The following is an 11,242-nucleotide window of genomic DNA, read 5'->3' as shown; positions in this document are numbered from 1 at the left end:
TGACTACTCAAGCTTGAAAAACTCTTGGCTTCATAGGAGGGAAAGTGCTTGAGGTCCCCTGACCTAAAGGGCAGAGCAAGAGGCTAGTCAGGACACACACCTCCCCACATGCACACACAGCCTCTGGAAGCTGTAGGTGCATCTCTTGTTCTTCTTGTAATTGTCAGTGCTCCCCTTCCTCCACAGTTCTGCATCATTCAGCTAAGAATTCACGAATTCTTCAAGCCTGAAACAGCTTCTTGGACCCTCTTTCCAGAGCCAAGAGCAATGACCAGATAGAACCATGTGAGCCAGTGTTGTGGAATTCTTTTTTGGACTTGCCCAGGCCAGAGATACCCAGAAGGCTAAGGAGATGGCTCAGTGCTGGTCATGGTGGTGTATACAGTTGTTATCCCAGCACTGGGGAGGTAGAGACAGGCTTATCTCTAGTCCTCACTTACCAGCTCATCTAGCTAAATCCATGAGAATCAGGCCAGTGAGAGACTGTTCAAAAGTGAACAGTGTTAAAAAAAAAAAAAAAGGAAAAAAGGTGAACAGTGTTCCTGAGAATAAGAGCCAGTGTTGCTCTCTGGTGCATAATACCCGAGGCTGTCCTCTGGCATCTATACCCCCCCCCACACACACATACACACTCACACGTGCTCATTAAAACAGTTTTTCAAGAAAGAATTCCTGGTTTAGATGCCACGTGAGCAGGGCATAGATGTCTGTGAAAAGTCAGCCCGTGATTTCTGCAAGCCTACAGTGAGGCTGTCTTCCCTGGCCTCGTGGCTGCCCCACGCCCCATCCACCCATGTTCCACACTGTAGCCTGAGACTTTAAAGCAAAATCCATGTTGCTTTCTTGCTCAGAAACTCCAAAAGCCCCAGTTGGGCTTAAAGTAAAATCCGTACCCTTTTCTGCACTTCACTGGGGCTGTTTGTCTTTTTCTCTTCTATTGGTAAGAGCCTTTTGCAGATGAGCACCATCAGCCATATGTGGAGAAACACTTTTATCTTTACATTCTATTCATAGCATTTTTTTCTACAAATAAAACGTTTTACATTTTTGTACAGTCAAATGTATCCCATTTTCTTTTATGGCTCTGGCTTTGCAGGGCTGATTAAGATGGATGCTCCTCTTGATATGAATGTAACTTAGTCCACTTGCCATTTCTTCTAAGAAATTTGTGTGGATTATATTTCACATTTGTCTTAGCTCCACCTGGAACTTATTTTTATATTTGGTCAAACATGGTGGAAGGTGACTAATTTTATTTTCTTCTATACCAAGAGTCAACAAACTATGTTCCCAGACCATCTGCCTGTGTTTTAAAATAAAGTTTTATTGGAACACTGCCATCCCTGTTCATTTGTATATAGACTATGGCTGCTGTCTGTAATAGCACTGTTGTATAATAACAGCAGGAACAATAAGGCCTAAAAATAAGCCTAAAATTATTTTACAGAATAAGCTTTCCAACCCTGCTCTACATGGCTATCATTTGTTCCAGTACAATTTGTTAAATTAACCACTTCTACCCTGTAAAATTAGATCCTGTGTCTGTCATTTATGGAATGCTAATGTGGCCTAGGATATCTTCCTGGATTTTCTGGCTACTCCTCTGATTCCCCACCCCCTCTGTCTACCTCTCCCACTTAGATTAGGTTACTGTGACTTCTTATTTGGCAAGTGCTATCTTCCATCATGATTCTTATTTTCATGCTTATTTTTGTCTGTCCACATATAATTACCCTAACAGTTGAATTTAAGATTTTTTTTTATCAATTTATTAAAAAATGACTACTTAGTTCTTATTTGGGATACTGCAATAAGATCTCATAGTTTCATTCACATGGGTCTGCATTAAGCAGTCTGCACAGAAGCAAAACTGTGTCCATCATTTAAGCAAAGAAAATTTATGTAAGATTTATTAACTAGCAACAGGTAGCAACTACTCAGAGTTAAAGAAGATTCCAAGGAACACAGAAAGATCAACCACATGGAGCACTGGCTCTTCCAAGGCTGAGGATAGTGCTGTTTGTAGGGATGGAATGAAGAAAGCTCTAAACCCACTGGTGGAATGGCTACCACAGGAGTATAAAATCAAGGTTCACTTCCAGGAGTGTATATGTGTGTGTGTGTGTGTGTGTGTGTGTGTGTGTGTGTGTGTGTGTGTGACTGGGGTTCACCTCCACATAAGTATATAACCAGGGTTCACCTCCAGGAGTATATAAGTGGGGTTGCCCACAGAAGTAGATAAAAAGTTCATCTTCATAGGAGTGTATAACCATAGTTCACCTCTACAGTATATAACCGGGGTTCACTTCTGCAGGAGTATATAACCTCCAGTGAAGTATATAACAAGCTTACCTCCCATAAGACTGTATAACCACAGTTCACCTCCACAGGAATATATAACCAGGGTTCAACTTCAGAGGAATATACAACTGGAGCTCACCTCCACCAGAGTACATAACCACAGTTCACTTCCATTTTATGTTAAATTTGTTCCTAAGAACTTTTTTATTATTTACCTTAACTTTTACTGTCATTTTTCCCCATCCTCATTTCAGGGTACTTATTGCTAGTCGGGAGTAAAATTATTGATTTCTGTATTATTTATATTTACTAAATTGTCTCATTTATTTAACTAGTGTTTCATTAGTCTCCTGGGTTTCCTAGTTCTTCAGACATATCAGCACAAAGATAATATTATCTATTTTTCCCATGACTGATACTGACGATTTCATTTTCTTGCCTCAGTGCATTCACAAGTTGCTCAGATAATTTTAACTTTAGCAATTCATCTCTTCTACCAAGTTTTTAGTATATATTCCCTCTGTCCCTAGTTATCTTTTATGTACTAGCTGTGGTTAATTCTGAGAAATGTGTATAGTTATTGCCAAGACTTATTTTAATTAAAATCTGCTTATATGTTTAATACCTTGTTTTTCTTTATGTATTTAGCTGTTATATTGTATGGTGCATACAGGTTTATGAATATATCTCCTTTATAAGCTATTCTTTTAATAATTCTATAATGCCACTCGTCATTTGTTTTTTGATGCTGTGTGTGTGATATGCATGAGTATGTGTATGCATCTGTACATGACTGCATGTGTCTGTGAGGGAGGTGTGCTCGTGTATGCATGTGCATGTGGAATTCCAAGCTCAAACTTGGGTGTCTTCTTCAGTTGATCTCTACTTTATTTTTTGAGACAGGGTCTCTCACTAATTTGGCCAGACTAACTAACCAGCAAGTCCTGGGGATTCTTATGCCTCTGTCTGTCCAGTTTTGGGATTGTAGTCACACACTAACTACCATATTCAACGTTTTCACTTGGGTACTAAGGATCCAAGCTCAGGTTCTCCTGAGCTATGGCCCAGCTCCTTCATTCTGTTTTACACCTTCAACCCTTCAACCTTTAATTCCATCTTTTTAGATATCTATATTGCTAGTTTTGTTTTCTGTTTTGCCTGATTACTCACTATACTCCTCTCTACTTTCTCTGCTTTTCATAGTAGAACCAATTGATGCAGCTGTGACTCTTGTCTTTCTCCAGAGACGTCTGCAGTTACTGTGCTTTTAGACTCCAAGCCTTCCAGCTGGTATTTCTGCTACACAGTCTCTTTAACCCTGAGTGATCCTTCAGTCAGAAGTAGGTATTGTACATACACTGCTCTTCCCATACCCTTCACCTCACAACAGCATAACCTTCCAGAATAGTAATAATGTGTTAGCAAAAAAGAAAAAAAAGCCACAGAGGGTCCCATCCTTTTGCTTCTTATCGGACATGCCAGACATTATCTCTGCTCATTTGACCTAACTTCTTATTTCATGTAGACAGAAATGCAATATAGGTATATATTTTTTCTTTTCTATGTATATTAATAAATATCACATATGTTACTTGAGCTCCATAGAGTTACTTCATACATATTATCTTGCTTAATTCTCACAATAATCCTGGGAATATGTTACTATCAGATGAAGGGACTTAAGTGTCCTGTCCACAAGAAAACAACCTAAAAGTAGCAGAGACAGAACTTGGCCTTTATTCTGCTTTAGCCCGCATACTTCTTCATCCTCCATCAGAGTCCACCAGCCCATACTCCAGCCCCAGAGGGTGCTGAGATTAGGGTTGTATAGAGACTGACAGTGGCAGGAAGACTAAGCATTCCAGAATGGCTGACGGCAATTTCAGCAACTTAAACAGATTCCACCATAACCTATACTGTGCTCACTGCCCCTGCTCCTCCATGTCTGAACCAGATATTGTTGGTAACTATCAGAAAGTTCAGAGAAAGCCATGATTGGGATTGGGGTTATGGAGATGATGAGAAGAGAAAATCTTATCCCCTCCCATGTACCATTGCCAAATTCTCTTTCACAAGACCATGGAAATTAGCCACACCCCGCATTCTTGGGACTGTACCAAATACATAGTCTCAAGATGTGTCTGTTACACCTGAGGTAGGACATGTGGCCTAGGAAAACAACTTTTTAAAGATAGAGAGCACAAAGCACAAGCTGGTTCTTACCGTAAGTGTCTGGGAAGGTCAAAGGTGATTTCTCCCTGAGAAAGATCATGATCACTTGAGCAGACATGAAGGGAGATCAGTGAAAAGAAGGAAATTATTAGATAAGAACAATGAGAATCAAAATGTGGAGTGGGTGCTCACTTTGACAGTACATTTACTAAAATTGGAACGATACAGAGAAGATTAGCATGGCCCCTGTGCAAGAATGACATGCAAATTCGTGAAGCCTTCCATATTTTTTGTGCTGTTTACACACTGAATGTGTATATAACTAATAAAGAAAAAATTGCTATAAAATGTGGAGTGGCAGGATATATCTCATGGAGAAGGAATGGGGAACAAACCAAGTTAGTCAAGGTCGAGAGTCTGAGTGAAGGCTTAGGATGAAAGAGCATGTTGTGGTTAGTTTGGCATAGATCAAACTCCAGAGAAATACTTTGGGCCTTTTGTTATAGGTAGTGAGAAACATTTGAAAATATTAGAGCTGTGTTTCCAGCTACATAGTAGTTTCTTAAAGAAATTAATTTCAAAATGTTGTTCCTAGCAAATTATAGTGGTGGGAAAAAATAATTTAGTGAAACAAGCATTTTATAAAAACACAACATAAAAGGGCCAATAATATGAGAAAAATAGTCACCTTCATATGTATTAAGAAAAACCAAATTAAAGCAAGTTACTCTTCTTCACTCCCTCAACGACAAAATATTTTAAAGTAATGACACTCTGTGCTGTCAGAAGCATCTATACTCTTTCATGTACTTTTGATGGGAATATAAGGCCTCACAGGAAAAAATTATAAATATTTATTAACATTTTCCAAAATGTTCAAACCCTCTAACCTCTTATTCCCATATGAAGAATTAATCCTAAGTAAATAATAAGAATGTGTTTAACATTTTTACATACAAAAGCTCCACTGAAGCATTACTTATAGTTAGGAGCCACATAAAGTGATACAGGTTTGTCAGATAGATGACAGTGTAGTAAAGGTACATCCATGCAATAGACTATTACATAGCTGTCAAAATGGGGTCTATGATGGTAGTGGAGATGGAAAGGTTCTGGTGAGACTGTCCTCTTTCCTGTTAGCCTCTTGTACCACCTCTGCCATAAAGCAAGCATCTAACTAGGCAAGAATAGTATTCCTAGCCCCTTGCTTCTGTTCCACTGGTCCAGTCTTTCATCTCTGTGTGGATATCACACTGTATTAATTACTGGAACTTCATAATTCTAAATTCCATGCTCTAGCCATTGTATGAAGGACAGAGTTAGGCAAGGAGCAAGACTAAAAATAGAGAGACGATTTAGGACAGTATTGCAGTAAGCAAAAGTAGAGGTGACAGTAAAAACTGGGGCTATTCTACAAAGCTCAGGGAATTAAAGTGTGATAATTAAGGACCTTATAACACATATATTGGCAGCTTGGTACAATCTCTGAGAACATGGAACAATACCCATCTCATAGCAGTCCCATCCTGATCAAGTATATGAAACCAGATGCCGAGTAGGTCATTCAGTGTAATCCATCCTTGGCATCCAGTACCCAGGAGGCAGAGGCAGAAGGATCCATGCATGATCAAATGTTCAAAGGCCAGCCTTGTGTGTTCCAGGCCAGTCAGGGCTAGAGTGAAACGCTCCCTTGAAAATTTTTTTTAAAAAAATTTAAAGGTAAAGAGAAAGGCCACCCATCCTTAGTCAGGTGGAGTGATGCATGACTGTAATTTCAGCCTTCAGGAATCTGAGGTAGGAGGATCACCATGAGTTTGAGGATAGTCTTGGCTATAGAGTGAGTTTCAGTGCAGCTTGTAGTGAAACTTTGACTCATAAATAAATAAATGAATGAAGAAATGCTATCCTCAAAGTCAAACCACAATGAAATAAATGAAACCAACTATGCATCCAGCACAGAGATGTTCTTGCCTAAATTTATTTATTTATTTATTTTTGTTTTACATATATGTTGTTTTTATTTGATATGAACATATTTTGCATGTAAACAACACATGTTGGTACCATCCTTTCCCTCTTCTCTGCCCCTTTTCTGAAGAGGCCGTCCTCATTGGGGATGCAGGTCAACTGCATGGAGATTGTGGGTCAGGCATTATGAGGCAGGAGAGGCAATGTCTCTGTGCAAAATGTCCCAACTTGTGGCTCTAACAATCTTTCCACCCCCTCTTCCACCAAATTCCCTGATCCATGCTGGGAGCATTTTATTTTAAACCTATTACTCTGATGTATATCATTAAGATGAAAAAGAACTGCAAATGTTTAAGATGTTTTTGGTAGTTTCATCACTTAGAATAGATTATTTCAAATGTAGGGAAAGAAATACCTAAGATGAACCTGGAATATCAAAGACTTACAAATCATCTTGAAAAATGCTCACTGTCGTATTACAATGCAATATGATTACCAATATTAATAACTATTAACTCCAGTAGACTAAAACATAATGAATCAGCCATGTTAAATACATGAGTTTATAAAGTTCAAAACATACAAACATGGCTGGAGATAAATTTCAATAGTAGAATGTTTATCTGGCAGGCACAAAGTCCTGGTTTCATTCCCCAGAACACATCACACACACACACACACACACACACACACACACACACACACACACACACACTAACCAAATGAAAAGAAATTCTTCTTCATGGAAACAGTCCAGATTTATAGTACTAGATAAAAAGGGAAGAGGGAGAGAAAAGGGAGGAAGATAAAAGAATTCCAGTGATGGGATTGAATAAATCATTTTGCATGTGGCTTGTTTATTTATTTTCTGACAGATTATACTCTTGTCACTCTCCCCTAATTCCTGTTTCCATTGGGCCCTCTTCAGTGGGGTTATGAGATTTACTGTGGGGTCATGAAGGAAGGCCTCATTCAGTCCCAATAGGATATGGGGGAGGACCGTATCACAGGTTATTCCCACCTACTCTGTGGTTCTTACAATCTCTCTGGCCTCTCTTCCACAGTGTTTCCTGAGCCATATCAGGCCTGTTGGCAGTCTGATTTAGTTTTGAGTTCTTTGTGGTCTCTGGATTTTTGCTTTGATAGGTTGTGTTTGGTCACCATGTCTGCTACTACCACTCGGGAACTGGTTGTCAAGTTAGCAGTAAGAGCAGTGTTCATGTTGCCACTTCCAGTGTGAGTTCTCCTGGGCCCTGGCAGATGTAGAAGAGGTGGCAAGTCACCTGGTGGTAAGTTGGTTCTCGTCTTGTCTTATTGATGGATCTTGACTCCTTTTCATTTCCTCTGCTATCTGTAAAATAAAGCAGATTCTCCAACCAAGAGTGAGAACAGCCTGGGTTGAAGGGGTTGTGAAAAGTTATTTGAGAGATTTTTAGTGTACAAGCCCACTCTTCTTCTCCAGAGTGCAGTGGGGACTTCTCTCGGAAGTATGAGTTTCCTGACTATGGGAATCTGACTTGGTTTCCAGTACCAGGTATGAGTTCTCTCCCACTAAGCGGGCCTCATGTCCAGAGGACAGTTGGTCACTTGCAGATGCTGAGTGCCACTATTGCATATGTATATACTTTTTGTCCAGTTGGTTTATTTTGTAGTTGGCAGGGTCCCCTGCATGTTCATGTTGTTGGTGAATATTTTCTTCCAGGAGGGAGCTGTTTTCCCTGTCAGTTCCAGCGTGATAATTCGATGTCCTGTGACTGTGGCCTAGGATGTCTTTAGCAATAGGGTCTTACCTTTTAGCGCTAAAAGGTAACAAGTGTTTTGGCAATAGCCTACATTGTTTTTGGGACCTCATGTGTCTCCCTGGCCAATAGTTCACTGTGGGGCAACACAACTCTGGGCCTGGGACTACCTGCCAGAGACCATAGGGTTTTTGTTTGTTTGTTTATTTTTTGAGAGAGAGAGAAACTGGCATGCCAGGGCCTCAGCCAGTACAAGCAAACTCCAGATGCTTGCTCCACCTATGCTCCACACAGTGGATATGTGAACTTGCACTTGCCTCACCTTTGTGCATCTGAGTTATGTGGGATCTGCAGAGTTGATCATGAGTCCTTAGGCTTTGCAGGCAAGTACCTTTACCACTAAGTGATCTCTCTAACCCCAGAGTCTAGTTTTAAGAAGGAAGCCTTTTTGACCTTCTGTTGGGACTGTCTCCCCTCCTCCTTTATTGGTGGTTATATCTTGTCACATGCTAGTTAGAATTAGGATTTCTGTGGGATTGGTTCATGTTATCTTAACTCTTGGGCAATTTCCCCTACCCTCCCTCCCCAGTATGCCTTCAAGACCCCCTACCTCCAATATTCTTCCCTCTTCTAACTTGTCAGGTAACTCCTTTCCTCTCTCCCTAGTTCTTCTCTCTGCTGGTCTTGTTCTAGTTTTATGCCCATATTTGGTGCTGACTACTTATTGCTAATGGATTCCAGTTAAGAACCACAGATGAGAGAGTACATGCAGTATTTGTCTTTCTGTCCCTCATGACCTAGCTAAGAATGATTTTTTCCCCACTCCATCCATTTACCTGTAAATTTTATTGTTTCATTTTTCCTTAACACTGATTAGAATTCCATTGAGCATGTCTACCACATCTTCATTATCCATTCATCAGTTGGTAGGCACCTGGGCTGCTTCCAGTTCCTAGCTGTTGTGAACAGAGCAGCCACAAGCCTATTTTGTAACTCATGAAGAATGACTATTTTGTAACTCATAAAGTAATGACCAATGATGACTATTCAGAGCTAACATATTTTACACCTTCTAAAAGAAAAAAGCACCACCATCTATGACATGACTTTCCCAAAGAAGTGAGTTGAATCAATCTTTATATGTCAAGTACCAGAGATAGAGGATGTATTCGTTACTTTTCCTGTTACTATTACAAAACACCTAACAAGAAGGAAGGGAGGAATAATTTATTTTGGTAGTGAAGCCATGGCAGCTGGGACTTTCACCATGGCAGGATCTAACCACACAGCTTAAGTCTCCACACATCAGGAAGCAGGGAGTTCTTGCTGGAAGTGGAGCCAGCCTATAAACCTCAAGCCCAGTCCCTATGATCCCATGTCTGAAAGGTCCCACAACCTCCCAAAACAGCACCAGCATCTGGAGATAAGTGTTCAAACATATGACCCTGTGGGGGGGGGGTGGTATTTCCCATGCCAACCACACATTCCACTGTGAAAGCCAGCTCCATTTCCAGCAACGAAGCTCTTTGCTTCGTAGCCACTTATGAGATGTAACCAGCTGCCTCACACTCCAGCTAGCACAGCCTCGAGCTGATCCCACTGCCACGAAGAAATTCTTCTTCCATTAAGTTACTTCTTCTCAGGTATTTGCTCACAATGACAATAATAGTCATAGAAAGAACAATACAGTCAAGACTGCCATTAATCGATCATTGGTGAACACCACCATGACAACTCCACTAGAAAAATCCAAATTGTCAAATGTAATAGGACTCATGTCCCATTTATTTAATTACAATTAAAAAGAAAACTCCTAAGAACAAAAGGAAATTGAGAGGGAACCTTCTGACTTCAAGAGACTTGAAAATTCTATCAACCAGCTGCAATGTATGGCCTTACTGTATCTTAAGCTTTTCAAAAGTAAGATTTATAGGACAACCAAGGAAATAAAAGGCTATGGAGGTCTTTTTACAGCGTTATGATTATGTCTTTAAATGTGCTTATATTTTAGGGATGCATACTGAAATCTATAGATGAAGTAATCATGTCTGAGATTGGCTTCAAAGTAACCAAGAGTAGCAGGAATAGATGAACCAAGACTGGCCATGCACTGATCATCTTAAACTAAAAAAATGGATATATAGAGAGCTTTATTATTTTCTGCAACAAAATATTAGGGCTATAATTTATATAATTCATATATAAGTATATATGTATATGTTGGTCCTCTCTGTCTTTAGGCTGTATCCATGGATTCTACTAGATTCTTAGATTCAACAAACTTCAGACTGAAAATATTCAGAAGGGGCTGGGAAGATGGCTCAGTGGTTAAAAATGCTTGCTAGATAACCTGACTGGAGTTCAATCACCAGCACACATATGAAAGGATGAGCATGGCTACAAGTGTCTATAATACCAGTGCTGAAGGGTTAAGGCAGAAACAGGAGATTTGCTGGGTCTCACTGGTCAGGCAGTCAAACCAAAACATAGCATAAATGCTAGGTTCAAGGAGAAACCCAATCTCAAGGAAATAAGGTGGAAGATCAGTAGAGAATTAACACCCATCATCTTCCTCTGGGCTCCACCCAGATGTACCTAGGATGCATATCTGCACACACATACACACATTGCACACTACACACACCAAAAATGAAAGAAAATATTCAAAAATATGTTTACAAAGATATGTAGATATTTTCCTTGTCATTATTGCCTAAATAATACAGTATGACAACTATTATAAGATTTTATAAGTCAACCACAGATTATTTAAAGTATACAAGAGGGTATGTGTAGATTATATGCAAATAATATGACAATTTATATAATGGATCTCAGCATGCAAGGAATTTTATATACAAGGGATCCCTGGAGCCAACCCCTGTGGAAATTAAGGGTCGAGGCTATTCATATCCCAAGCATGTCATCCCTGTCCCCCTCATGCTTCACCTATTGTCCCATTACTGGCTTGGCTGCTATGTCTTCTCCACCAACTGTGTTCCTTGCCCCTGCTGCCAGGTGTGACTGTGGTGGACAAGCTGCAGCCCTGGAGGATCTGACCC

General features: G+C 40.0%; 1 non-coding gene across 1 annotated transcript; it reads left to right on the top strand.

The window, feature by feature from the left end:
- Positions 1–4,657: 4,657 nt before the first annotated feature.
- Positions 4,658–4,764, top strand: LOC123458160. Its single transcript, XR_006635458.1, has one exon. It is a non-coding gene; the product is annotated as a U6 spliceosomal RNA (small nuclear RNA).
- The last annotated feature ends 6,478 nt before the right edge of the window (positions 4,765–11,242 follow it).

The sequence above is a fragment of the Jaculus jaculus genome, chromosome 1 (assembly GCF_020740685.1).
Source record: "Jaculus jaculus isolate mJacJac1 chromosome 1, mJacJac1.mat.Y.cur, whole genome shotgun sequence".
In the NCBI taxonomy this organism is placed as follows: Eukaryota; Metazoa; Chordata; class Mammalia; order Rodentia; family Dipodidae; genus Jaculus; species Jaculus jaculus.
The sequence above is the reverse complement of the archived record's forward strand: the minus strand, read 5'-3'. Positions and strand labels throughout refer to the sequence as shown.